Source organism: Microtus ochrogaster, unplaced genomic scaffold, assembly GCF_000317375.1.
Source record: "Microtus ochrogaster isolate Prairie Vole_2 unplaced genomic scaffold, MicOch1.0 UNK69, whole genome shotgun sequence".
NCBI lineage: Eukaryota > Metazoa > Chordata > Mammalia > Rodentia > Cricetidae > Microtus > Microtus ochrogaster.
The window spans coordinates 1,734,326-1,740,768 of record NW_004949167.1 but is presented as its reverse complement, the minus strand read 5'-3'; positions in this window follow the sequence as shown (position 1 = coordinate 1,740,768).

The following is a 6,443-nucleotide window of genomic DNA, read 5'->3' as shown; positions in this document are numbered from 1 at the left end:
GGTGGTGAGCTCGATTCCCACCCAGCCATCCCAGAGCTGGTGGTAAGGTACCTCCAGCATATTGAAAGTCTGAGAGAGGTGGAGCCAGCATCCAGGGCCGCCACAACCACATTACTTACCATTTTAAAGTGCTCCTGGTCAGAAAGTAATTACAGATATGCAATAAAGACAGATTCTGACAGAAATAAACCTCGGAACAGGTCACAGTGTGTTTTTTTTTAATGTATGTAGGCTTGGAAGAGAGAAGAGAGTATAGAGAGTTATAAAAAGAAGTAAATTTTTTTTAAAGTAAAGTCTTTAAAGAAACAGAGTATAGACAGTCATAGACTAAAGGAGTAGAGAAAATAAGCCATGTAAAGATGGACTATAAACAGAGAGTCTGGATTATGTCTATTGTTGTTTTCTTTGAAGTTTTTGACTGCAGAGGCATTTGATTCTGGGGACTGCTAAGTTAAACCAATATAAAGATATTTAGACTTCAAAATTTGGGTCTAAGGATATGTTGCTTTGGAAAAGAGGTTCTGCTTTTGTTTCCACAGAAGATGAAAACCTGTGGATATCTTCCAGACTAATGTGGTTTGATGGACCCCTTGAAAAATCTCTGTGAACCCCCCAAAAGAAAATACCTCACCCAACAAAAAGCAAGAAGCAGTTTGGAGAGAACTATGCCCAAGTTTCCAAATATTGTTTATAAATGTTTATTTACATTTAAAGGGGGATATGCTATAAAGATTAATACTTTGCATTGGTATGAATCTTGGGTTGTTGATACAAATTTAAGGTCAATTTTGTAATATGTATATTTCTGCTCTTGATTAAGGTATTGTGTTTGTGCAGCTCATTTAAACTGTAATGTATAATTAAGAAATACAGGTTGGTAGATAATAATCTATAAAGTCAAGCTTGTAATCAAGTTAGTTAGGTTTTCTAGATATATATAGATATATAGATAGAGAGATAGAGAGATAGTTAGATAGGTATTCTTCAAACTTTCAAAGACTAACAGAATATGGCATTTAAAATGTTTAAGAACTTAAGACTTCTCATGACAATGAGACACATCTACTCCTGGAAGTACCAGTCTACTCCAAGATGATGGGCATCAAAGAGGCTCCTTATGGAGTTTGTTAGCCATTTGAGCAAGAAACAGCTCTTGCTTGGACTGCTTGGTGTTATGCTGTATGAACTGGACATGCAGGACCCACAGAAAAATGACTACTGAAGTTGCCTAAAGAAGGTGAGACAGTTTTTTAGGGTTCCTGTGGGAGGGAGGTCCCACAAGCTAAAGAGGTCCTCTTGCCTTCACCCACTACAGCTCTGGAGTCGCCGGCATGCACACACCTACTTTTTTTTTTGGATTTTTTTTAAAAGGCAAACACAACTTTGTTTGAAATATTTATTTATTTATTTATTATGTATACAATATTCTTTCTACATGTATGCCTGCAGGCTAGAAGAGGGCACCAGACCTCATTACATATGGTTGTGAGCCACCATGTGGTTGCCAGGAATTGAACTCAGGACCTTTGGAAGAGCAGGCAATGCTCTTAACCACTGAGCCATCTCTCCAGCCCTTGGATTTTTTATTTTTAATAAGAGAAAGTTTATTCTGGATTCAACTATGAAAAACCACGGATTAGTAACACAGGTTTACAATACCTCGAATACCATTTAATGTTGTAACAGTTTCATTAAGTCTTATAGTGCAGAAGCAAATCCACTCGTAAACCGTAAATCAAGATGCTTTCAAATATACTGGTAAAATTATTAGGTAGATGGTTACAGCAAAAAGGGAACTAGCCAGTTTGGATGCTCACCTTCTTAGACCTGGATGGAGGGGGGAGGACCTTGGACTTTCCACAGGGCAGGGAACCCTGACTACTCTTTGGACTGGAGAGGGAGGGGGAGAGGAGAGGGAGAGGAGGGGGAGGAAAATGGGAGGCTGGGAGGAGGTGGAAATTTTTTTTCAAGAAAAAAAAAGAAAAAAAGTTAATAATAATTTAGGCAATATCAGAGGCCTAAGGCAGAGAATTCCCTTTTTTTGGATTTTTTGAGACAGGGTTTCTCCATAGCTTTTGGTTCCTGTCCTGGAACTAGCTCTTGTAGACCCACTTTTTATTTCTTTGATTTTTATTTTATGTGTGTGGGTGTTTTGCTTGCATGTATGTTAGTGCACCATATTCATGAAATGATCAAGGAGCCCATACAGGTCATCAGACCCCTGGGACTAGATTTACAAACACTTGTGAGCCGCCATGTGAGTCCTGGGAACCAAACCTGGGTCATCTGGAATAGCAACCAGTGTTCTAACCACGGAGCCATCGCTCTAGCCTCTCTATCATAGTTTTGAGGTAAGGTCTCTCACTGACCTGGGGCTTATCATCTCAGCTAGACTGCTGTCCAGCAAGCCTCTGGGATCTGCCTGTCTTTGCTGTTACCCTGAAACCCACCAGTGCTGGGATTAAGGTGCTATGCTAACCCATCTGCCTTCTACATAGATTCTGGGGATCCAACTCAGGTTTTCATGTTTGCTTTACCCAAGAAGCCATCTGCCCATCCCAAATCTTAGAATTTCATGGTTGCTTTTGCTTTAGATGTTATATCTAAGAAGCTCTAGTTTAATCCAAAATCATAAAGATTTAGTTCCATATTCTCTTCTAAATGCTATAGTTTTAATTCTTACATTAAAATCTATGGTCCATTTTGAGTTGACTTTTGTTCAAGCTGTGCAATGGGAGGGAGGTCTCAGCTCATTTCTTTGCAGGAATTACTTGCCATTGTTCATCAAAAAAAAATTCTTCTTTCCCCTTACAAAACAGTCTTAACATCTTTGCTGAAAATCAGGTGGCCAGAGACCCTCCATTTTATTCTATCACTTATTCTAAATGACTACCTTGCTGCCATACTGTGCCAATTGCTATAGCTTTCTGGTATATTTTGGTTTTCTTTTTTTTTTTTTTCTAACCTAGTTTGTGACGTGACTAATAAATTCTGACACCATTATCAGACACAAATACGTCTGTCCACGCTAACGACATAGCTCCATAACATAGAAGGAATCTACACCGCAGAGAGGAACACAGACGACCTTGAAAAGGGCCGTCCTGGCTCTTCTGGTGTTCAACCTCTCTTTTCCTCACCAAATCAGCTCTCTCTGACCTAAAGTCCCACGGTTCCATTGTGTTGCTCAAAGTGACACAGCTGGCCCAAGGCAAAGCGCGAGCCAGGAATGTGTGACAACTAAACATTTCACTGTTTCCAGGAAGATGAAGCATAAAATAGACAGGCCACAGTATTAACCACAACAAAACCCTTGGGCCGAGAAGCAGGGCATGGAAATGCTCGTGTCACATTTACGGATCAGAGATAACATTTCCAGTAGAACAGTTCTCCGCCCAAGAGCCCTTCTTGGCCCAAGATTGGTTTTACCCCAAGATCTCTCACTTGCATCTTAGCCTAAAGGCTACTGGAATTCTTGGATAGGTTCTCCCGGAAGGTATAGGGACTGACAAGCTGTTCAAGAAGCAGAGCAAAGATAAACTGTATTAGCTAGATGGCACAAAAGGAGCTTCCGTCTTGCAGGTCCAATCGTGGGAACAAGGTGACCCAAGCACTGTTTCCAGACCACAGAGCTGTAGGTATGGCCAAGGAGAGGCTGGGTTTTGACACCTACAATGGGCCCCTTTGTATTTATTTTTATTTTCTTTTATTTATTATTTGTGTGCAGTGTGTGTGTGTGTGTGTGTGTGTGTGTGTGTGAGAGAGAGAGAGAGAGAGAGAGAGAGAGAGAGAGAGAGAGAGAGAGAGAAAAGAGAAGGGGGTGTAGTTCTGGCAGGCAAGCGTGTGGCATGCACATGGAGATGAGGACAGCTTTTAGGAATTCTTTCATTGCGAGTTTCAGGCATCTGAACTTAGGTCAATGGACGTCAGGATACCTTCACTGGCTGAGTCATCCGGCTTGCCCCAACTCAGTGACTTTTATGGCAAGGGACGTACCTCACTATTTCCAAATCTCTAGAAATCCTCAATAATGCAATAGCTTGAATATCCTACAGTTTGATCTCACAACAATGTTATACCACACAGGGAAGGCAGCCAGGACCCAGCACCAATAAGGACTCCTTTGTAGAGATACATAGAAAAGCGCAACCTGAGGTTTGACCAGGGCATCTAACCACACACTGCCTCCATGGCCTCTGCTAGTAGACACCAGCTTTCTAAGGCACGGAAGATGTCAGTCAAGAAGGCTGAATCCTGACCCCTAAATGAGCCCATTTCTGTCGTGTCCTTCCTGGTCATCACGACAGAGAAGAGGCCAAGTTATAGTCAAGTGTGAAACATTCCTGGGAAACTCCTCTTGGGCCACTCCAGACTCAAGGGACTCAGCTTTCTACAGCAAAGTGAGAGGAGAGGACCATTGACTTTGCCTGTCTGCTGGTGATACACTTCTGAGATAACAGGAAAAGGAGCACACACACACACACACACACACACACACACACACACCGCCATCAACACAGTGACATAATGGAGCAGTGCTCCCAGAGGCCCTGGCATATGGCCTCTTAGAGACCTTTGTAGCAAAACAATCTTGAAAATCAATGAAAGGGCTGGAGTACTAGCTCAGTGGTAGAACACTCGGCCATCAGGTATGAGAGCCTGGGTTTAATTGCCAGTGCAAGAAGGAAGAAAGAAGGAAGGGAGGGAGGAAGGGAAAGAGAGGGAAAGAGAAGGAGGAAAGAGGGAGGAGGTGGGGAAAGGGAGGAAGCTGGGGGAAGGGAGGGAAGAGGAGTGGATGACGAGGAGGGCAGTTGTCAGTCTCTGATGCTTCTCTTCATAGTTGCTGGCTCCATTGCTTTGGACCTGAAGCCGGGCTGACTACCAGGATGCTGAGGACATGTGTACATGCGTGTAGCAAAGCAGCTCACTTCAGGGTGGCCAGGAAGCCCACAGAGAGTTTTTATTTGCTGAGTATTCTGAAATCAGAAAGTGGGAACCCTCCAACTTGGTTCTTCTCCAATACAATGGTTACTGGGATCCGTTGCATTTCCATATAAATTTTAGGATAATCGTGTCAATTTCTGCAGAAGAGATGTTTAGAATTTTAAAAGGGAGCAGAAGCCAGGAGCAAATCCAGTCCTGGAAGCAGGACCTCCCAGGAAATAGGCCTGAGCCAGGACCTCTGCCAGTCTGGGCGTGAGTGAACCTGGGCTCCTAGGGAATAGGCAGGACCCAGAGATCTCCATGGGGCCAGGCATGAGTCTGGGTCCTCAGACGGAATAGGCCTGAGCCAGGACCTCTGCCAGTCTGGGCGTGAGTGAACCTGGGCTCCTAGGGAATAGGCAGGACCCAGAGATCTCCATTGGGCCAGACATGAGTCTGGGTCCTCAGACGGAATAGGCCTGAGCCAGGACCGCTGTGGGTCTGGGCATTGGTCTGGAACATCAAAGGGAATAGGCAGGAACCTGGAACCTCTGCTGGTCGTGCTTAAGTCTGGGACCTCTGAGGGAGTAAGCAGGTCCTCTGCAATTCCGGGTGCACCCGAGCCTGGGACCTCCGAGGCAGTAGATCAGAGCCAGGAATTTTTCCAGGTCCAACTCGAAGCCAGGGACTTCTGCAGCAGGGGTTCCAGACCAGGATTTACAGAAACAGGGCAAAACTGGCAACCTAGGCCAAAGTAGGCCTGAGACAGCAAACTCCAAGGGAGCAGAGCAAAGCACAGAAGCTCTGAGCTATCTCCAGGAACACGGGATAACCAACAGGGTAACTAGAACTGTGACACTGACTGTACCACCAGAAGCAACCATCTGAGCTTTGGATTCACTGGCACCTAGAAGATTATTCAACAGAATCTCAGACAGCCCCAACCACACCTATTAGAGGAAAAGATAAATAGAAAAGGTAAGAACACACGCAACACCACAAAGAGTAACACAATACCAGTAAAACCTAAAGGCCCTATGACAGCAAGACCTGAACAACTAAATGTAGATGAAGCAGAAGAAAATGACCTAAAAAATAACTTCAAGAGAATGTTTGAAACTCTTAAAGAGGAAACGAGAAATTCCCTTAAAGAAATGGAGGAAAAGACAAACAAATAATCGGAAAACATCACCAAATCACTTAAAGAAAACCAAGAAAAAGAAATGAAACCTATGAAGGAAACTATTCAGGACTTGAAAACTGAAATAGAGACAATAAAGAAAACACAGCTGAGGGAATTATAGAAACGGAAATCATGAGAAAGTGACCACAAACGCAAGCATGAACAGCAGAACACAGGAGATGGAAGAAAGACTCTCAAGCACTGAAGATACAATAGAGGAAATAGGCTGGAGAGATGGCTCAGTAGTTAAGAGCACTGGCTGCTCTTCCAGAGGTCCTGAGTTCAATTCCCAGCAACCACATGGCGGTTCATAACCATCTATAATGGGATATGGTGT